This window comes from Canis lupus, chromosome 7, assembly GCF_048164855.1.
Source record: "Canis lupus baileyi chromosome 7, mCanLup2.hap1, whole genome shotgun sequence".
Lineage (NCBI taxonomy): Eukaryota > Metazoa > Chordata > Mammalia > Carnivora > Canidae > Canis > Canis lupus.
Window position 1 is genome coordinate 62,898,303 of NC_132844.1, and position 22,460 is coordinate 62,920,762.

General features: G+C 46.2%; 1 long non-coding RNA gene across 1 annotated transcript in view; it reads left to right on the plus strand.

The window, feature by feature from the left end:
• Positions 1–1,227: 1,227 nt before the first annotated feature.
• LOC140636342 (uncharacterized) overlaps positions 1,228–22,460 on the plus strand; it is a 28,013-nt gene continuing 6,780 nt past the window's right edge. Inside the window, exons 1-2 of the long non-coding RNA XR_012033612.1 lie at positions 1,228–1,352; positions 22,270–22,439. This is a non-coding gene — a long non-coding RNA (uncharacterized lncRNA). The remainder of the gene's footprint in view (positions 1,353–22,269; positions 22,440–22,460) is intronic.

A 22,460-nucleotide genomic window follows, 5' to 3' on the forward strand; every position in this document is an offset into this window, starting at 1 on the left:
AATTTTCCACCTGACTCACAGGAAAAACCCCAAGGCCTTATGATGACTAGGGCCCCTAACCCTTCATGCCTGCCTCAGCAGTCCCTGATGTCACCTTCCCTGACCCTTACTGCCATTCTCTCTGCTCCAGCCACACCTGCCTCCTCACTGTGTACCATTTTTATTGTATCTACAACAACAAAAGACATCCAGTTTTACACATTTTTTAGCATTTTATAAGTGGAGTCATACTGTACAAATTCTTCTGCTATTCTCTTGATTGACTTTATATTCCTAAGATTCTCCCAAGACATGGTTTGTAGCTATAATTCATTCTTTTTCACTACTGTGTAGTATTTCATTATGTAATTATATCATATTTTAAAGGACATTCTCCTGCTGTTGTTTTGAGGGTTTTTTTCCTGCTCAACAGGGCTGCCATGAACATTTTGCCAGGTGTCCTGGGGTACATAGGCCTGCACAGCCGTCATAGGTATGATATCATTCACATGCTTTTCCACGTGTAGTGTCATGATAGGTGCTTTCTCCTAAGCTTGGAATGTCCCCTCACTGTCCTTCTCTTGTTTGGCAAACTTAAGACCAACTTACTAGATGTCTCCTTTGAGGAACTTCCTCCCCACATCTTGACACCATTGCTTTGTCTGTGCCTCCACTGAAATACTTCTCACTCTGTACATTAATGAAAGTAATGCCTCTCTTAACTAACCTTTGCCTGTCTGGGATGCACACTCATCAGTGCCCGAAGCCCCCAAGCCCTGAGGACTGGGATTCCAGTTCTCACTTCTGCTTTCCCCTATTGAGTTATACACTCACAGGAACTGGTTGTGTTTGTTCCCAGATGTGCCTGGGCGAATGCTACTTGTCACTCTAGTTACATGGTTTAATTATGCATGATGTGGACCAATGAAATACAAGTGCAGTCTCCAAATTATTTTACTCATTCAATAAACATTTACTGAACAACAACTATGTGCTGGGCACTGTCTTAGGTTCTGGGAGTTAAACAATAATTGAGGTGAGATTTTGCCTTCATTGATCTTATACTCGAGTGGGCATGTTTTGCCCTATGGTAGCCATCTTTATAGCTGAAGGTGGGCAGTGGGGCACCACTTTTTAAGAGGCAAATTAGGTCTGTGGCTCCTGATAAGTGAGAGGAAAGCAGGATGCCACTTTAGGTCATGGAAAGACAATCCGCTGGGCTGGATGGAAGCCAGAGCTTCGGGTGAATGTCCTCACAGGGCAAGAGTGTCCTTGTTAACCACATTTGATCCTCTGGAATTGGATGATTGGGATGGGTCCCAAGTAAGAATATCTGAGCTCTTCATACTTTTCCAATGACAGGGCTTTACACGGTAGGTCTTCAATTAATTTCTATAGAATTAAGTTGACTCTTACCAGCCTTTTAGCAAATGTAGACTTCCCAGAAGCTGGGCTTGGGAGATGAAGAACTAGTTGGCATCCCAGTGGAGCCTGGCAGGGGAATGGGGATAACATTGCCTTGTTTAGATGCTTGGGATTGTTTTAGAGCATGTGTCACTTGGCTGAGTATACTAGAGCCAGCTTTTTCTGGGAAGCTGGAGAGTGGATCAAATCTAGCTTCTTATCATATTAATACTCCCTAAACTCCTACACTCGAAAGCTTTGGGAGTCTGTATTCCTTTTATGTGTAAGTATCAAATTCCTGGTGAAATGATATTTCTCAGGGAGTAAAAGTCTGGGTGTTGGTCCCACATTCCTCCCATCTTGGTGTGAAGCCATCAGGATTCAGCTGGATGGAATGATCTTAGGGTCCCTTTCAGCTTAGTTGTTCCCTCTTTGAGAACTTTTTTATCCTCCCAGGACTTTGGCTGCTGTGGTTAGGCTGTTCCCTCTTACTGGTGCATCTTTGGCCATCAAATGAGTTGCTGTGAATCAGCAGGATTCACCTTCAGCATCGGTCTTTGGAGATAGCTGCCTACCCAGTGTGATTTTGCAGGCTCCCTGGAAGGGACTTTTCTCCCTACGCATGTCCCAAAATACCTTTTCTAATCAGCCTTTTGATGCTTAGGATTGCTTTCCTGTGGACAAAGCCTTCCATTCCACAATGAAGTCCTGAAAATAGAAATGAATGCACATGTGTTTGGCATTGCGCACAACAGACTGTTCTTGGCCTCCTTGCTGCTGCTCGTGCTGTCCCCTTTGCCAGGAATATCCTCCCCGTGCCCTTATTTCCCTTAGACTGATTCTTTAAGAGTCAGTTCAAACATGTATTGCCTGGGGGGGATATTGTAATTGGTTTGTCTTGATTACAAGAAACAGACTTACCCAGACTAGCTGAAATAAAGGCTGGTAGGGGGTAGAGGTGGCCAAGAAAGAAGTTAGCACGTAAGGGGATGAATCTGTGGACATTCAAGGAACAGGGACATAATTATCTGCATCTATAGCTTGTCTCCCCCACATAGACTGGCTGTAAGATCTAGAAAGTAGGGGCTGTGCTTTATTCATTTTTGAAAACTCAGACCTAGCACAGAGCTTTGTACCTAGGATAAACCCAACAGATGTTGAATAGACGGTTGAACAAATACCTGAATCCTAAGTATGGGTAGAAGATATTGGTATTGTCTTAGAGGAATTTACAGTATAATTGGGGAACTAGAAAACAAGTGAAAAATAAATAATATAAGAGCTAAACAGTGCAAAGCAATGGTAGAGAACTGACACAAAGCTTGCAAGATGAATCAAAGGCACCTTAGGGGAGAGGAGATTCAGTGAGCAAATCATCCAGATAAAGACTTCATTTCACATTAACACACAGCTGACTGATGTTAGACCTCTCAGAGTGCAGACTTTTGATGGGGAAATGGGAGTGAACATGGAGCTGGGGGCCAGTTTCACATAAGGCCCCACAAAGGTGCCCATCGACAGCAAGGGGGCAGGCATGGAGGCTTGGCCAAGGGCTGGCTTGCAACGTTGGGGTGCTTCAGACATCGTCCCAACTCCTTTGGAACCCATGAGTGACACTGGCTGGTGGATCAGTGATCCCCATTGGTCTAATCTGACTGGTTAATCCAACAAAGAAAGTGAAGTTTGTGCACTGGGTCTCTGGAGTTATTGCTAGCTGCTGGTGGTGGATGAATGGAAGGCCCCTGGGTACCCCTCAGGAATCCACAGTGAACAAAGAAAGTCATCCCAGTGCTTCCTTATTTTATTTTTTAAAGATTTTATTTATTTATTTGAGAGAGGGAATGTGCGCAGGGGGAGGGGCAGAGAGACTCTCAATTGGAATCTCAAGCAGACTCTGTGCTAACCATGGAGCCCAATGTGGGGCTTGATCTCAAAACTCCAAGACCATGACCTGAGCCGAAATCATGAGTTGGACACTTAACCAATTGTATCACCCACCCAGGGTCCCTTGATGCTTCCTGATTTTATAGGCTTAGCTCAAAGGTCAAGAAAGAAGGGGTCTTTGCAGCTCTCTTTGTTCAGAGACTGGCCCCAGGGTGAGCCCCAACCATTCCCTCTTCTGTGATATGCTTCTTTGAACTTTCCCTCAGAACTTGTTGCCCTTGGACAGGCTCTGTCAGTTTGCCAAGGATTAGCAATGGATGATTGTGAGGGGATCTCACGCACCTCAACTTTATCTTTTCTTATACTTGAAAGTGGAAACAGTGGTAACCCAACTGAATTCACTGAGCTCAGCCCCTAGTTGAGAAAACAGGCTCAGAGAAATTAATGTGTCTGCAATTCATGCAGTGCTCTGAGTTTAACTTGTATGGCCACGTATACCCATGCTTTTGTTTTTCATTAAGCAGCCCTTTATGGAAGGCTCACTATGTTCTAGGCACTATTCCAGGGACTGAAGTATATGGTGGGGTTGCAGGTAACAGAATGCTCATCTAATCATGGCTTAAGCAATACTGACACCCATTATCTCATGAAACAAGAAAGAAGTTTGGGACTGGGGTCTGCAGAGGCTGCTGGCTCATCAGCCCAGCAATACTACCAAGAACCAATGTCCAAAGACAGAGGGAGGTAGGTCAGGGACCTTCACTTCTCTCTTTTATTAGGGAAAAATAGCCTTCCTAGAAGTTTTCATCTGACTTATTTTTATTTTTATTTTAGTTCAATTAGTCAACATATAGATCATTAGTTTTAGGCATAGTTTTCAATAATTCATCAGTTGCATATAGCACCCAGTGCTCATCATATCACATGCCTTCCTTAATGCCCATCACCCAGTTACCTCATCCCCCTACCCACCTCCCCTTCAGCTGATTTCTTTTTATATCCCATCAGGCATTCCAGGTCACATGCCTGTTCCTGCGCCAATCGCAGGCAGATAGGAACATGATGTTATAGCCGGCTGCCATGGCCAGTTGTGGTGCACTGTTCACGAGAAAGGCAGTGTAGCATCTCCATTAAGAGTACAGCCTCTGGAACCAGATGGCCAAGTTCAAATCCTGACTCCACCAATTCTTAGTTACACAACCTTAGGCAAGATGCTTAACATCTCTCCTCAGTTTCCCTATCACCTAAAATGGTGTTAATGAGACCTTAAAGACGAAGTAAGGAAGTGCTTAACACAGTATTTGACTCATAGTGTTAACTACTCCTACAGTCACTCTCCCTTGGGCTGAGCATTTCCCTGCTTGAATAAAATCAGGAAAAGGGGTGATGGTGTTGGGTAGACAACTCCAATGTCAGCCACATGTGGTTACAGACAGCAAACACGAAATGTTAAAATCCTGTGAGTGGTGCCTTGATACAGGAAAGGGACAAGGAGGCTGCCTGATTCAGACTTGAGGAATACCAAGGAAGACTTCTCAGAGGAGGTGGCACTAATGTATGATTTCAGCAAAGGTAGCAGTTTATTGGGCAAAGGGGAGGTTGAAAGGGTAGGAGGCCCTCCAGGCAGAGGGAGTAATAGGAGTAGAGACTTGGCAGTGTTATAGGCCATGGTATATGCAGGATAAGTACGAACAGTTTACTGTGTCCAGAAAATGAAGTGAGGGCTATGGGGGCTCTGAAGGGGTATGCTGCTCACTGGGGGAGGGTCCTAAATGTTGAGCTAAGGAGATTGAGTCTTCCTACAGGCTATGGCTTGTAAACCAGAAGTAGCCCTAGACTTGTAGTTCGGGTCAATGACTTGACTGTGATGGGGGGATGGATGGGAAGGGAGCGAGACTGAGGAAGGAGGCTGTGACAATATTCCAGCGGAGGGGTAACAGCCTGAAGTAGGGCAGCTTAGGTTGGAGAGGGAGAGATGGTCAATTAGCAGGATGTGGTCAACAAATGTGGAGGGAGACAGGACCCAATAGGACCCAGTATTGTAGCTAGAATGACTTGAAAGAGAAGGATTGCAGAATGCAGGCAGGAGGATGCTGAGAAAAGGGGATTGTGGATTTGATTTTGGCCACTTTCGGATGCTTGAGATAGATGCAATAGTCCTGGGAAACCAGAAACCTGAACAAGGGGCAAATCAGCAGCTCTAGGCTTCACAGGGGTTGCCAGTGTTGTGCTTTGTTTGGGCGCTTTGTTGGGCCAAGTGATGGTTCAAGGCCTGTAACCAGGCAGGAGTATTACCTGGCTGTTGCACAGCAGCTACCATTTGACACTCAGCCTTCTGTGTGCATTGCTGCATGCCTGCCTCCTGGGTTCCTCAGATTTGCCGGCCCTGATGGAGGATGAGGAGAGAAGGGGCTGGAAATGGAGCTCTGCAGAGAGCACTTGCATTTACAGACAAGTACAAATAGAGAGGTGCTCAAGGGAGATGGAAAGGGACATGGGTAGGGTGGTAGGAGGGGACAGGCCCAAAGGATGTTGCAGGACCAAAAGGAGGTCATGTTTGTGTTAAGGCACATTACATATTTTTGTTCTATCCCAGCACAGTGCCAGGGGCGGGTGTTTGGTATAGATTTACTTCTCTATATTAAATTAGCAGGAAGAGTCAGGCATTCAGAGTGGAGAAGATGGTGAAGCGGGTTGTCTTTCTGATGGAACCCTATGAGTGGGGTTAACATCCCAGAGACCTACAGAGTTCCAGAGAACTACACAAAGCTGAGGTGGAGGATTGGCTGTCTGTGTGACACTGGGCAGCTTACTTGGTGATTCTGGGCTTCGGTTACCCTGCCCAAGAATCAGAGACACCAGTACCTGCCCTAAGGATGTGCGGAGGTTTAAAGGGGGTACTGTGTGCTCACATTCAGCATCTATGGACCCGTATGTACTCACATATCACGTTTGGAATAAAGATGGGAAAATAACTTTGCTAGTGGGGAAAAAACCCCACCTGAAGCAGCATAGACTTGCTGAGAAACAAGGGAGTGAATGGGGATGAGGATGTAAGAGAGAAACACAGGCACCTTGGGGATCCCCCAAAAGGACTCAGTAAAGTACAGACTTGCCCCCCAGGAGGCTTATTATCATAGAGAGATCCAGAATGGAGGAAGAAGCCCAGTCTAGGTTCTATAATGGTTCTTTGCAGTTTCCAGTTTTTCTGGCGTTTGCCTCCCCAAGCATCCTCATGCTTTTAGGTGGCTAGCATGCTGGAAAGGATATGGGTATTGGAGTCAGAGAACTTAGGTTTCCCAAATCCCTGCTCTATAACTTTACCACCTATATGATCTTGTAAAAGATATCTAACCTCTCTGTACCTGTTTCTTTATTCAAAAAATAAGTGAACCCACTTTAACTGTTTATTATGTGGAGTAAATTAGATTAGTGTCTATAAACTAGCTGACAGTGTCTGGTTCTTAACAGGTGCTCAATTATTATTTTTGTCTTGTTTTTCTTGTGCCTTAAGTAAGGTAGTTTCTATTGCTCTCAAGAAGAGGGGCTTAGAAGTGTCTGTTGACCAGTCAAGAGAGCCCATTCTGAGGAGGGAAAGAGTTATGAGGGAAGGAAGACCGATAAGTGTCTTGTTTTCTGGGGGGCTCATCTTGAAAGAAGACCCAGACTTTGGGGGAACGGAAAGGCAATGGGACCCCACAAAAAGCAGTAGAGATCACCAGCAAACAGGGCCACAGTGGGTCCTGTGAAACTCCAGCACTTTGCCTTTCTAACACAGTGACATAGTCACAACCCTAGGCCTCCCTCTACCCTTACACCCCAAGGACTCTGGGGCAGAGAGGAACCAGGGTATCCAAGCTCCATGGCACCTTCTCTGTTGCCTCCCAGAGGACACTTCCGGGATGGCCACCCTGGCCAAGCCCATCCTCCAAGTACAGGTGGGCCTTGGTCCCTCTTGTCCCATCTGCATCCAGAGGCCAATCCTAGAGTCTGTGGGATCTAGAGGAAAATCTCTCAGGGTGCTCCTCTTCCGCCCCCCCCCTCCGCCCCCAGTATATTTGTAGCTCACAATTGTATGGCACTTGACAGTTCTCAAAAAGCTTTTGCCTCCCATAATTTTATAGGGAGAGAAAGGGAGCCAAAGATAAATGACCTGCCTAAGGAGATCACATGGTTAATAAATAGTAGAACCGGGATCAGAACCAGGAACCCCCAGACCAGGGCCATCTTGTGCTATAAAAATTTGAAGGCCCATGTTTCATCCCTTTGGCCTGTTATCAGTGCGTGGGTTGCTGGCAGCTTGTTTGGGTATGAGCCTTACCCACGTTTTGGTGCTGGGAGGAAATTCGTGTTCCTTTCCCCCTGCCATTCCTCCTCGACATCCCCTGCCATTCCTCCTCGACATCCCCTGTCTCCTTGAGTCCCTAAAAAAGTGTCCTGAAGGACAGAACCCCAGCCTCTGTCTTCCTGAGAGCCTCCACCAATGCCCCATGGGTGCCTCTAATACTCAGGCTCTGGGAAATGAAGCTGTTTCCCCACCTGCTTAATGGCATTGCCTGAAGCTCAAGAGAGCTGCATCTTCAGGTGACTTATTGTGATACCCATCCACACGAACACCCCTTTCCCTTCTACGTGCACCTGCCGCAGTGGCAGCACAGCTCCAGCGGCAAGCAGAATTGCGTCTGTTACTTTCCATTTAGGGGGCAAAAGGAAGTTACCAGCATTGATTGAAATTCTCAGGTAGAGCGAATCTGGGCGGCATTTGAAGAGGTGAATTTAATTCAATAGTTTATATTCCACTTAGGTTCCTCCTCTATCTGGCTGCTGGTAAACAGCTGTAAACTGCCACAGCTGTCTTGTGATGCAGAGGAAACACGGTCTGGAGAGTAAAATAGAGATGGTGGGACAAATGTCAAGGGGATGGAGAACATTAGGGGAATGGGAATATGTGGCCAGATGTGTGCACAGGGCGGGACCCCAGGCACAGGGACCCCATTCCTTCCTTCCTTCCTGGGCCTCAGCTAAATGAGGGGCTTAGGATACATGATCATTCACGTCCCCTCCTGCTCTGAACTTTATACTGTCAGAGGGAGCTCCGTGGTGCAATGGCGGGGACTGAGGATTTGGAATTGGATAATCAGGGCTCAAATCCAGTCTTGGTTCTTATTTTCAGCAGCACTGAGGGCGCCATTTGGCCCTTCTGAAATCTCTGAGGGTGAAGTGGCAAGCCGCACTGGCCTTTTCCCTCCCAGGTGCAGTGAGGTCAGAGAGAAGGTGTGAGACAGCATCGTATGCCCTGGAAAGCCCCATCAAGATGTTAGTAACTACTATTTTCATTGTTACTGGACCAGAGAAGCCCCCAGAACCTGCTTCTCACAGCCCCCCTGCCCAAGGGCTGTGACTCTGATTGTCTGGGTAGGATCTTCCTCCTATAGGGGGGCCACGCCTATGCTAAGCCAAGTGTGTAGTTATCCTAAGATTTGAAAAGTATCCAAACTATCCTCAGCCATCTCCCCCAGCAAGCTCATCTCCAGAAGGCACCTGTCAAAGGATGTTAGTATATTGGCCTGAAGGGGTAATAAGTAACACCTTCTCAGCCCCCGACAGTGGGACTTCCTTTCTGTAGCCTTTGTTTGGTTAGCTCTCACCTTAGGAAACTGTGAGTAGACTCTTAGATTGCAAGGGGAGTGGGACCTAGGATGGGTAAATGTAATCATCTTGACAATATTCAACTTACTTTCCTCCATGCCTGAGGCACTGTGCTGGGCATGGGAGTAGAAGCGGCTAGCCTCTCTTCATTTCTTCATCCATTCATTTAGCAGGCACCAAAAGAGCATCAGCTATGATAGCTATGGACAGGGTGGGAGCTGGGGGGCTTTACATCTGGTCGAGGGGAGAAATATACACAAGGGATCTGAATCCTCATGCCAGGCTTAGAAGCTCCTGCTGGCACCTCAGGAAACTTTCCATGATCCATCTTTTTTTTGCTCATGCAAATAAATAAATAAATAAATAAAATCATGATCTGTTTGATACCACTCTCTAGTTCAATACCATATCATTTATCTCCTACTCTTCACTGACATGGGTAAACTCTCATGTCTTTCCTCCAAAATGGCAGCCCGTATGTTGACCAAGGCTTGTTATTTTCTAAAAGTGCCACTTTGGCTAAATATGCAAGGGAAGGAGTGGAGAGGAGCAGGCAAACGGTCCCACTACAAGCCCAGGCTCCTGTCATGAGAACGGTCTGGCAGCCTTGATCCTGGCATGTGGTCATATGTGTGAGCAAGGTGTTTGGCTCAAGCAGTCCAGCACTAGGGGTGCAGAGGTCGCAGTCATAAAATTCCAAGCCCGTGCCACAAGGAAGGGGCCATTCCAGGTCCCCCCACCTACCACTTGTGGCGGCCCTGGCTATGGTCCCTCTGTGTCCTGAGCATCTCTGTCATCCGTGGGGCCATTGCTTACCTACCTGTGCTCCTGGACACCGACCTGATCCCTCCCCACCCATGCTGTCCTGCTGCCAGCTCCTGGAAGCCCACTCTGGGTCAGATGTCTGGCCTCCCCCCCGGCCTGGGAAGAGTCCCCCTTGGAGAAGCAAAGGGAGTGTGATGAGAGACATCTCTATGGGGGGAGAGCCCTGAGAGAAATCCTAAGTCCCTTCGTCACTCTTTGATCTGGGACAGACAACATCTTGATGGGGAACAATCCCTGAGGGAGATGATGAGCTGTCAGAATGTATAAAACATAAGCTGTGTAAAGACAAGACTCTGAGCACTTCTTACCACACCACTGTACCTCTCTAATCTGGCTACCACATCCCACACCTGGATTGCTGGACCAGCCTGTTCAGGCCCCTGCTCCTCACACCTGTTCCCGGAGTATGAATCTGACCTCACTGCCCACCCCTCTCCCTTCCTCATTCTGCTCCACCACCTGGCTCTCCCTCAGCATACTAGGCACATTGCAGCCCTGCCCCAGGCCTTTTGTACCAGGATCCCCCTCCCTCCACTTCATTCAGGTCCCTGCTCCAATGTCACCTCTTCAGGCTTTCTCTGACCACTCCACCCAAATTTAGACCTTTGTCACTATTATATCCCCAGTGTCTAGAAAAATGCCAGCACATAGTAAGTATTTAATAGATATTTGTTGAATGAAAGAGCATGTGAATGAGTGACTTGTGGCAGCCACAGGGGAGTAGGGAGGCAGACTACAGTGCCCAAGGGCCCACAGTTGGCACAGGATGGAGGACTAGGGCCCAGGGCCTCTTTCTGACCATTCTCTGGACACTAAGGGGACAGCTGGGGTCAGGGGAGTGAGTAGGGGGGTGAGGGGGTGGGGTGCCCAAATCAGCATGGTCGGCATGTCTGCTCTCCCCAGGGCCCCAGTCATTGAGTTCCTTCTCATGTTCCCAGTTTCCCTCATGCCTCTTGCATCTGCACCCCTGCCAGTTCGTGTGCAGAGCTAATGAATAATGACAGGCCCATAATTACACTGGCAGCTGAGCCTTTGTTGTCCTGGACAGCCAGAGCTCGGGGTCAAAGTTCTACTGTCCCCCGCCGGCCCCAGCACTGTGACCTTTCACCCGACACCCTTGCTCGTGGCCTCTGTCTCATGTAAAGGGACTCACTTTCCAGGATCCTGAACAGCCAGATGGGACATTGTGCTCAGGACATAAGTGGAGAGAGGCACGGAGTGCCTTTCAGTTGGTAGCGTGTGGTGGGAAAAGGTCCAATGAGGAGCCTAGGCTGGGGTCCTGGACGTGTCACTTCCCCTCCCAGGTTTTAATTTTCTCCTCCATAAACCTCTAAGAGTTGGATGGGTTCAATATTCTTTATACTATGTTTGGAATACCGCGAGGAATGCAAATGACATTATTTGGATTCTGCATGTAATCTGAGCAGGGAACAGAACCATGACCATCACCTGGCCAGAGGTCTCCACTGGGGTCTATGGATATTTCTGTGGGGCTTCCTAAGGGAGCAAAAGGCAGAGGGGGCATCGCATCTCCCCCATGTCAACCAGGGCATTCCCCCTCTGCCTGCTTCTTACTCAGTATTGATTAATGATTAAGATTTCACTTTAAAAAAGGCTTTTCCCACTAACACTTGAGAAACATCAGAACACATGGTCCCCAAATTCTCTTCCATTTTTGACACTTAAGGTCTTTACTTCATTAAGAGCAAGAAGGCTCAAAGACTATTTTGTTTCTTCTGCTGAGTGGTGTCCCCAGTAGGTGCTGTATGATAAAAGCAGGTTGATGCAGCAGAGCCAGAGGTGCCCTCAAGAACAAACCTGGCACAGTGCTTGGCACATAGTAGGTGCTGAATCATTACTGACTGACCCAACTGGAGAGCCAGAGTCAGAGAGAAGTCTTATCCTGAAACATCATGTCAATGGAAAGCCATGTGACAATAACGCTAGATGGGCAATTGGTTGGTTCAATCCCTGACCCCTCAAGGCACCTCTTATTCCTCCTGGGAGAAGCTGACAGCAACAATTAGCAAGAAATCCTTGAGTGTCCCCCTCCCCACTGTATCACTTCCCCATCTAAGGGGTACACAGTGTTTGTCTGAGTGACAGCTCATTTGAGTGGGAGCGAGTCCTCGGTCTTGTCCAGAGCCAGAAAAGCATTCATTATGCCCTGATCCCACTATCAAACCATTTTCCAATCTCTGACCAGTCTACCCTGGTCTTGGCCTTGATGGAGAAGGAGGTGGAGTGTAACTGGGCAGCGCAGAGACTGATGGGAAGCAAGTGGCACTGAAAACCAAGAGGGAGGGTTGCAGATGGACAGGCCAGCATAGACCCCGCTGGAAGGAGAATCAGGAGTCACACAGTAGAACGTGTTGTGAGGAAATAGTGTCTTGCCAGGGTGACAAGTGCTTTAGATGCAGCCCTCTTGTGAATGGTGGGTCTCTTTGGTTGTAGGTTACAGCAGATTGGAGTCCAACAGATTTAAATGAGGACATGTACTTACCTCATAAGAAGTCCAGAGGAAAGGTGCCTTACAACTCATATGGTTGTGAAGTAGCAGAGACAAGATCTGAAGTCCACTAACAGGTTTGCTACCCGGGCATGCAGTGAGAAAGCCTGGGAAGCTTTCCTCAGCTCACTCCTCCCAGGCAACCCCTCCCTCTGGGCTTCCATGGGGTAAGCTCAGCATCTTAGTCTCTGGGGGTACAGGCTGGCCCAGGAGGACAGCATGGGGCTGGTGGCCCAGAGCTTCCTGGATATAAGGCTGACCCACAACAGGGGTGTGGTGGGGAGTAAGAGGAAGGCAGTTTTCACAGGGATCTGGGTAAGTTCAGAGTATTGAAAGGAGGCCCCATCAGGAACAGAATAAGTGGACAAAGATTGAGGGACCCAGGCTTCAGGGCAGGGCAGGGACCTTATGAATCTGATGACCAACAAAGAAGAAAAGGGGTTCACCTCCACAGAAGGGCAGGCATTTCATATCCCACACTTCCATTAATCCTTAAACAATTCTGTGAATTAACAGAGGGGGAGATAGAGAAAATTATTAAGTAATTTGTTCGAGATTATTCAACTACAAAGTAGCAGAAGATTTGAACCCGGGTCTGTATGGCATCAATCCAGTGTTTTCCATCTGTCAGGTTGCTGAGGAGCTCAGGGGAGGCTACTTGGTGGATGCTGGCATATTTAAGACTCACTACAGGTGCATTTGGTGTCATGGCTATAAACTTGGCTCTACTGAGTGGCCAGACTGGAGTCCAGTGCTGCGCAGGCTGCCTGAGTCAGAACTGGCAAAGGGTCTGGCTGGGCCTGGCTGCCCCCGAAGGCCTCTCCACTGCTGGGCAGGGTCAGTGAAGGTGGCAGGAGCTATCATATCAGCACCATTATCTCTGTTTCAATAAAGGGGTTTGTTCATTTTGTGAGCTCCTCAGCCTAACAGACACCTAGATCAAAGGTGGATTCATTTCTTCTCACCCACCACAATCTGGCTTTTATTTAATTTTCATCCTGACTGGGTCCTTTCTTTTTCTCAGGCTGCTTATGCAAGTGACACCCAACCTTCTGGGAGTCCGTGGCATGCTGTCATTATTTGCTTGATTTCTCAACACCTTTCTCCTGCCTAAAGGATTGCCTGACAAGGATTTTTAAAAATTTTATGACTGTGATTTTATTCTTCTCTCTTCTAACATGAAAGGAAATATAATTTCTTTAGATTGTATAATCCCCACCCCACCTATCACCTTGCTGAGCTATTACTTGTCAAGCAAAAATTATCCCACACTTTTTTGGTTAAAGTCTTAACCAAAACAGCCAGAGACTGAGCAGCCTGGGCAGGGCAAGAGTCGATTCCAAGAGTCCTTTGGTGTGATATGGCACTCTAGAGAACATTCAATATAAACAGAAGCCACCTCACTGCTCTAACATGTATTTCTATAACTCAAACATACTCTCCAAAACAGAGTGATTAACACATGGAAAACTTGCACTTCTCAAGGGTAAACTATGTTTTCAGAAGTAAGCTGTTTATGGCTTACTGCATACATTTTAAAGTTTTGCAGGGAAATGATTGCTCTTCCAGCAGTTAGAATGTAAAAGAGCCTAAACTGAGCAAAGTTGCTGTGCTAGGACTCTTTGGTATGCTGCCCAGAGCAGTTGGAATGTAAGCAGTTGTGAGTTTGGGGGTGAGGGAGGAGGAGAGTGTGGTAATTTGTATAAAAGGTATACAAAGAACTTTGGATTTTCATAATTTTACTATGGTAAAGAAGGTATTAGGTAGGGTATAGGCTAAGCTGCTGTGACAAAAGACCATAGAACTTCAGTGCATTTACTTTTCTCTTCTGTGACCAACCAGAGGCCAGCAGATGGTCCATGGTGGGTAGATGGCTCAGCTCTCTACGGTCATCTGGGGACCCACACTCCTCCTCTAGAACATCGCTCTTATCCATATGGTCACCTCTGAATCATGGGCACTATGTCCAGCTAATCAAATGGCACGGACACCTACATATTTCAAGGGCAGGACCCATAAGTCGAGGACAGCATTTCTCCTTAAATACATTGACAAGACCTTGGCCCCATGGCCAGCTGCAGGGGAGACTGGGGGATGTGTGCTGATGGGAAGCCAGAGCTGAGACACGGGAGATTCGATTGCTGAGAGGAGGAAGGGAGAATAGATACTGGGGACTAATTAGCTGATTCTATGATCCAAAATTTTTTTCTAGATAATCCAATCAATCTCTTACTTCCAGTTGATCTTTAAAAACAGCAACAACTGGGGCACCTGTCTGGCTCAATTGGTAGAACATGCGACTCTTGATCTCAGGGGTCATGAGTTGCAACCCCACGTTGGGCATGGAACCTACTTTTAAAAAATAAAAATGGGTGAATACTATTTTAAACAAATAAATGAATGAAAACAGCAACAACCTTCTGTCTCTCCTAAAATACCACTCCAAATGAACCACTGCAGTGAATTAAGGTGGCTTCAGGAAAACAAAAGACAACTCCTGCTCCTTCAAGCTAATCACTAAGATAATACAGCCCCCTTGTTGGCCAGAGCACTGTGAGGCTGAAATCTTATTTTTTTTCCCTCTGAGGAAGCCACAGGAACAATAAATAGCAGCACACTAAGCAATACACGTTTTATTCTGTAAAGGCATAGAAATTCTACCTGGAGGCTTCACTGACCAGGCTTCCCAATCTTTCCTGAGATTTAATACAGGAAATAAATTCAATTTTAGCAGTTAGTACGTGCCTCATGGTGGGCTCCCGGTAAATGGCTCTTAAATAAATGCTTTAGAAAGTGCCCATCTCCATAATGTCTAGTGATATCACAAAGGAGGGAGTCAGCCTTCACCAGCACAAGTGGGTTTCTTATTTTGTTTGTGCAAAAGAGAATGGGAAGTGTAGTTTTCCTTGCTCTGGTCAGGCCTTCTCAAGCAGCCTCCTACCTGGGAGTCACTCCAATCCCCAGTTGTAGTCACTGCTATGTTCATGTGGGGTTTGGGGATAATATCTCTGACAGTCTTCCCTTACTTCTCCATCATGTTAGTGGTTAGAAGCTGGGAAAATCAGTATTACAAACAGCTATGCTCTGCTAACTTTCTGGCAAGTATGTGAAATGCTTTGAGATCACTGGAGACTCTTTAGGTCCTGCTGGGCCACTGTTCTCAGAAGGTTAGTGGTTCAGGGTAAGGAGCTAGAGAGGCCAAAATTCTGAATTAGGAGGGAAGCCAGGCCAATGAAGACCCGGAGATAGCCCAAGAGCACAACGAGTGTCAACATTCAAGGGGAGGGCCAGGCAGGCGCTTAGTATCTAGGAAAACAGGAACCAGGTGCTGTCTGCAGGTGCCATTGAAACAGAACAGGGGTTGCTCATGTGTGCATGAGACAGGTGTGTGGGAACAAGGGGAACGATGACAACACCAATGGCATTTTTGGAGGTGTATATATATATATAATTAAGTACTATTCATATAGTGTGGTACTTAGGAAGTCAGGACGATTATCATCATTTTATAGAAGAGGAAATGGGCTTAGGAGAGGTTAAATAAATGTCCAACTTTACACAAATGCCTGATGACCAAGCCAGGACCACACGCCCCAGAACATGTGAAAGTCATGAGCAGAGAAATGATACACAGGAGAGGATGGCTGAGCTGATGCTCAGGATAGTGGGCTTTGGCGATGGAGGCATCCATCAGCTTCCTGAGCAAGACTCGCTCCACCAACAGGTGGAAGAATCACCTGGCAGGGATGATGAGTGTAGGAACTGGAAGAAAGCCACTGTCAGCAGTCAGTACTGATCCAGTAGACCTCGAAACTTGAGTGGACAATCACAGGACAGAAGCTGTTGGGGGGGGGGTGGCAGAAAACAGAAGACTGGGATTGCGTTCAGGCTTTTTATGCCCCTGACTCCCTAGGGTTTCAATGTTTCTCCACTGATTTGGGCTTCCTTCTTTCCCCTCCCCTGTCCTGCTCTCCTCTCCTTTCTTCTCTCTTTCCTAAAGACTATGTCCATCTTCTGGTGTAAACCTCTCTTCTGAGCTGTAGTCTTGTACAACCAACCATGTATGAACCCTCCCCCATGGCTATCCCACAAATGCAAGATGTCCAGATGAATCTCTCACCTCTTACCCTACCTGGTCCTCTGCCTGTACACCCCATTATGGCTGAGAGATGATATCACCACCTCCCTTAGGCATCCAACAAGAAACCCATCCTAAACATCTTCCTTCAGCTGGACACTAAACCCTGTAGATCCTACACCTTAAATATCTCCAGAGTCCCCTTCTCACTGCTGTGCTTTGGTCCTGACTCTTCTCACCTCTCATCTGGACCCTTGTAGTGGCCATAACTTGTTTTCCTTCATTTGGTCTCCCTGTCCCAGTCCAATCTCTGTAGAGAAGCCCAAGTGAACTCAGCAAAATGTGTGCCTCTCCACGCCTCCTCTGTTTGAAATCTTTTGGTTACTCCCTTCATCTACCAGAATCCCTGAGCTCCTGAGAGCAGCATAGCCAGCTCTGGATATCAGGTACTCTCCAGTGGCCTGCACAGGTCCATACTCTCTTGATGTGGGTTCCCACTTCCCCTCTTTCTTCCTGGCCTGATTGATGGCTAGTCCTCTCTGAGTTGAGCCCTGCCACCATAGCAGTAGACCCTCTGTGATTTAGCCTATCTGGTCATCAGTCTAGGATTTCATCCTAGTTGACTAGGATGACTTAATTATCATCTGCATTTCTTTCCTCCCCTCCTGCCTTCTTTCTCTTTCCTTCCTTTCTTCTTTCTTCTTTCTTTCTTTCACTTCTATTATGAAAAATTTAAGCATACAACAGATTATGGATAATAGTATAATGAACACTCATATACCCATCATCAGCTACAATTATCAACTCATGGGCAAGCTTGTTTAATCTAGACACTAGAGACCACACCACCTTACATACACATGTGCGCGCACACACACACACACACTCATACACACATGCACACACAGAGTTAGTTTGAAGCCAATTCTATGCATCATATAATTTCACTTATAAATATTTTAGTATTTATGTAAATGGTAAGGATTCTTTAAAAAAATAACCACAAGATCATCAACATACCTCTTAACTACTTAAAATCATCAAATATCCACAAATGTTCAAAATTTTCTCGTTGTCTCATGAATGCTCTTTTTAACAGTTTGTTCAAATCAGGATGCAGGTAATGTCTCACATGTAATTGACTGATTTGTTTCTTCAGTCCCCTTTAATCTAGAGATTCTCTCTTATTCTTGTTCCTTGCAGTATATTTATTAAGAAAACCAAGTCTTTGTTCTATACTTTCCATCTTCCTGGATTTTTTGGGTGATGTTTGCATGGTATTTTTTAATATGATCTCTATTCCCTGTGCTTCCTGTAAACTCTCCCAACTGAGTATTCCAACTGCTTCTCAAAGAGTGTAATCACCTTCTACCTCTGTGTCCCTAGAACCTGGGGCAATGCCTTCCATAAGATAGGCACAGAACAAAAATGTTTTGGTAGGAAAGGAAGGATGGAAGGAAGGAAAGAAAGAAGGAAGGAAGAAAGGGAAAGGAAGGGAGGGAAAAAAAAGAAAGTATGAGGGAGGAAGGATCAGGAGTGAATGCAGGCCTGTGGTTTTCAGTATTATCCAGACCAGAATCATCCCTGATAAACCTGTTAGAAATGGTGTTTCCTGGGCTTTATCCCAGCTCTATGAACATTGGAACTGAGTCCTGGGCCCACAGATCTCCATTTTTTCTCTCTGTTTGGGTCATGAGCTTCCCCATCTGTGCAAAGAGGAGCCCCTTCACTAAGCCCCCTGCCAGCTCCAACACTCTGAGCCCAAGCCAGGTTTCTATGGTTCTGAAGAATGGGTGACTTCACTTCAAATGTTGTGCATTTGGAAAGGCAAAAACCTAAACCAAAGCTTAGTACCTGACACTGCTGCTGAAGTCAACTGTCTTTATTTCTAGTGAGTTCACCCCATGCAGGCTGTGGGTTTCTTTAGGGTGTAGCCCCAATGTCCTAATCTCTTCAGATGGGCCATATGGCCATCTAGTGGTTGGAGAAGCCCACTGTCCTGCAGGCTTCTGGTCAACCTTGCTCTCAGTAGCCCTTTAGCCCTTCCCCATTTCTCCAAACAAACACGGCCTCCCTTTTACACCTCTGCACATTCCTGAATCTGACAGACAAGCCAGGCTTCCCCTCTCTCACATTACCCTCCCTCCTTTCCCTACCTCAGGGCTGTGGACTTTGGTTTTCTCCTTAATCATTATTTGTTTGTTTATCTTTCCACTGGTTTTCAACCTCGGGGATAGTTCTCCTCACCAAGCCAATTTGAATTAATTTTGCAGGGACAATTCCACAAGACAATGTATCAATTGCTGTATTAAAATCAAGATGTATTGCATCTCTCCCATCGTTCCCATCCCTTAATTTCTTAGATCCCTCAAAGGCACAATCAAGTGTGTCTGGCATAATTTGTTCTTTATAAACCCAGACTGCTCGTTGCATGCACTCGCAATTTTAGAAAGATTTTTGGCAGTGTTTTATTTCCATAATACTTTTCTTTATTGTATTTGGTGATTTAATCTTGGTGATTAAGGTGACAGTGGGTTGGACCTCGGGCCCAAGCCCCCTCCATGAGGCTCCTCCCTGGATTTCTTCCATCCCATGCAGTGCTGTACTCTCTGGCTGTGACCCAGTCACACTCAATGCCTGCTGGTAGGGCCACCAAAAGCAGCTGGGGACATAAATGAAAGGGCACTTTGTCCAGGATGCAATGGATAAGCTCAAAGGATAAAAAAAAGGGTGTGCAGAAAAAACAAGGTTCATGGAGTATGGAGGGGCAGCAGCAAGCATGGTGGATGTTATGGGTTGAATTGTGTTCCCTCAAAATTCATATTCTTAAGTCCTAACCCCCAGAGCCTGTGAATGTGACCTTATCTGGACATAGAGTTGTTGCAATTAAATTAAGTTAAGACAGGTCATTAGGGTGAGCCCCCATCCAATATGACTAAGGTCCTTAGTAAAAGGGGAAATTTGGACACAGAGACCTTCACATGAAGTAGAACATCATGTGAAGATAAAAACAAAGATAAGAGGTGATATATTCACAAGCCAAGGAATGCCAGAGATTACCAGCAAACCACCAGAAGCTAAGAGAGAGTCATGAAACAGAGTCTCCTTCAGAGTCTTCCAGAAGGAATCAACCTGCTGATACCTTCATCCCAGACTTCAAGATTCCAGAACTGTGAGATGGTAGATTTCTGTTGTTTAAGCCACCTAGTCTGTAGTACTTTGTTATGGCAACCTCAGGAAGCTAATATAGTGGGTAAGAATGTGGGCTCTGTTGTCAGACAGACTTGAGTTTGAATTCTGATTCCATACCTCATTAATTGTGTAGCCTTGGGAAAGTTTATGTAAACTCTTCCAGCCCCTGTTGTCCCATTTAAAATGGAGTGCTCTTAATACCTTTCTTAGTGGGGTGGGAGATGTAGCAGCTGCTGCTGGTGCCTACCACAACCCCTCAGCCTGCCTGGAGGTTACCTGCATGTGGTTCCTCTACCTGCCCCCCTGCTTTTGGAGCCCCTGACAGTGCTTTTTTGGGGGCTAGAAGTGTCTGGGCTACAGGAGGCAGGAAAAGCCAGAGTTGATGTCTCCTGGACATTAACAAAAAGTACAGAAGTTGGTGGCTAAATACCCCAGCTTCCTCTCTTCTGAGTGGGAGACAACCCTGGGCTGTGTTACACATAGTCTCCAGAGGATCCCAGTGGGCATCAGCTCCAGTTGCCCAGAGTAGTAACTCCTTCATTAATAGCCATAAATGGGCTTCTCTCCCTTTGCTATCTTACTTCTCCATTCTATCATAGTAATTCCTGGATCACTTCCCAATGAAACTACTTGCTCCCAAATTTTTGTTTCGAGGTTTGCTTTGGAAGAAAACCAAATAAAAAGATACTGTATAAAAGCGTTTAGCACAGCAAGTGGCACATGGAAAACACTCAATCCATTTTAGTGGGTATGATGTACTATCTCTATCTGATGTGTAGTCTGTCTATGGTGTTGGTAAGTGGAAGGTGCGTGTGCATGCACCAAGGGTCTCCATGAATGGGGAATCTGGTGTGCAGCAGGGGTGATGTGTTCAGATGTCACTAGAGAGTGGGACCTCTGGGAGTAGACACAGTGGGTTCAAATGTAACTGCAGTGTGGTCACCCTCTGAGGCTTCCAGCCCCAATGCCCGGACTGAGTGTTGGGAAGCCTAGGGAGAGCCCATCTTACTCCACAGAGCCAGGCCCATCTCCATCCACCAGCTTGCTGCCAGTATTGCTTGGTGTATTGTTCTCTGGCTGGCTGCTTGGGAATTGGCATGCTGCCAGCTTTGAAAGCCGTCTCCTAAGAAAAGTACACATACTGAGAGAATTGGAAGGAGTCTCAGGTTTAATTTGAGCTGACCCATCATTGCACATGTAAGAAGATGTCTATTCCATTCACTGTGGAGCAGGATTGACATTTGGACCAGATCATTCTTTATTGTAGGGGCTATCTTGTGCATTGTGGGGTGTTTATCAGCATGCCTGGCCTCTACCCATGGGATGCTGGCAGCAACCCCCCCTCAACATGTAACAACCAAAAATGTCTATAGGCATTGCCAAATATCCCTGGAGGGTGGGGGCAAGAATCACCCTTGGTCGAGAACCAATTCTGTAGAATCCACACATACATGTGTAGATACACAGAATGAACATGTGTGAATACCAATACACAGAGGCACTTGCTTATCAATCCCGATGGAGTCCACTTGCATGGCAGTTGAAAGCAAGGCTCTGCAGTGATATATATCTGGCTTCAAATTTCATTTCCCATTCACTAGCTTTGTGACCTTAGCTATAAAATGAAAATCAAATTATACCACACCCCTGCTTAAAGCCCTTGACTAGCTTTCTATTGATCTTAAAATAAAATCCATCTCCGTACTGTAGTCAACCAGACCCGAGTCTCATTTTATATCTCACTACTCTTGTGCTCTGTTGCAGCCACGTTGAACTCCTTTCTGTTCCCTGTATGTTCCATTCCCACCTCAAGGCTTTGGCATTTGCTTTTCCCTCTGGCTATAGCATCCTGTCCCCAGATGGTTATGTGTCCCCTTCCTCCTTCTCATCACTCAGGTCTAAGCTCAAATGTCACCTCCCCAGAAATGCCTTTCCTGCACACTCTAGCTATAATAGCCACCCCTTCCTGACTGTGGTCTTGCCTTGTTCTTTTCTCCCTTACTCTTCAACATACCCCCATTTATTTACTTCTTTGTTTATTGCCCATCTCCCCCCAAAACAGTATAAGAGCCTTGGACAAATAATACAATTTCATACGTTTGTGGAGAAGATTAAAAGAGATAATAATAATAAAATAATAACAATAGTAATAATAAAGCACTCAGCAAGCACACGCCTATAGTAAATACTCAACAAATGGTGATCATAACTTATTTTTCTCATGTAGTTTAGAGATTATCTGTTATTGCGGCTGCCCCAAATCAATTAACCTCCTCTTTGAATTTTGACAATTCCCTATGTTCCCAATATAGAGTCCTGAAACACCACATTTCCTAGCTAGGAACCAACTCACTCCAGTTTGCCTGAGACTTTTCTGGTTTTAGCACTGTTAAGTCCTACATCTTGGAAAACTCTCAGTCTTGGGCAGCCTGGAATGGTTGGTTACCCTACCCCTAGCTTCCAGTATTAGTTCTAATTAAGTGCCACTGAGATTTTGATTGATTGGAAACCGAGTTAAATGAGACCCTGGGGTAGGGGGCACCCATTTTGCTGGCGTGGTTCTGTGGTGCTTGATGGCCATTTGCTGACTGTCATGGAAGCGTAGATTCCCTTAAAAGGCCAGTTCTGACATTTGTTAATGCATTTGTCTCCAGCAGCTGAACGTAAGACTGTCTCTTGAGCAGTTCAGATGATTCTGTGAGCTCTCTCTATATACCTTACTAAACTGCTCTTTGTTTAAACTGTCTAGAGAGGATTCTGTTGTCTGCAACCAAGAGGCTCAACCAATACACAGTAATTGTACAATTTTCTTCGGTGAGATCTACACTGCAGTATAGAGCCTCTTGAGGGATGCTCAAGAAAAATCAGTCTCTGGACAATCTAGAGGATTGCTCATTACCAATCCATTCACTTGATAGGGTAAGTGCCATTGTCTGTCAT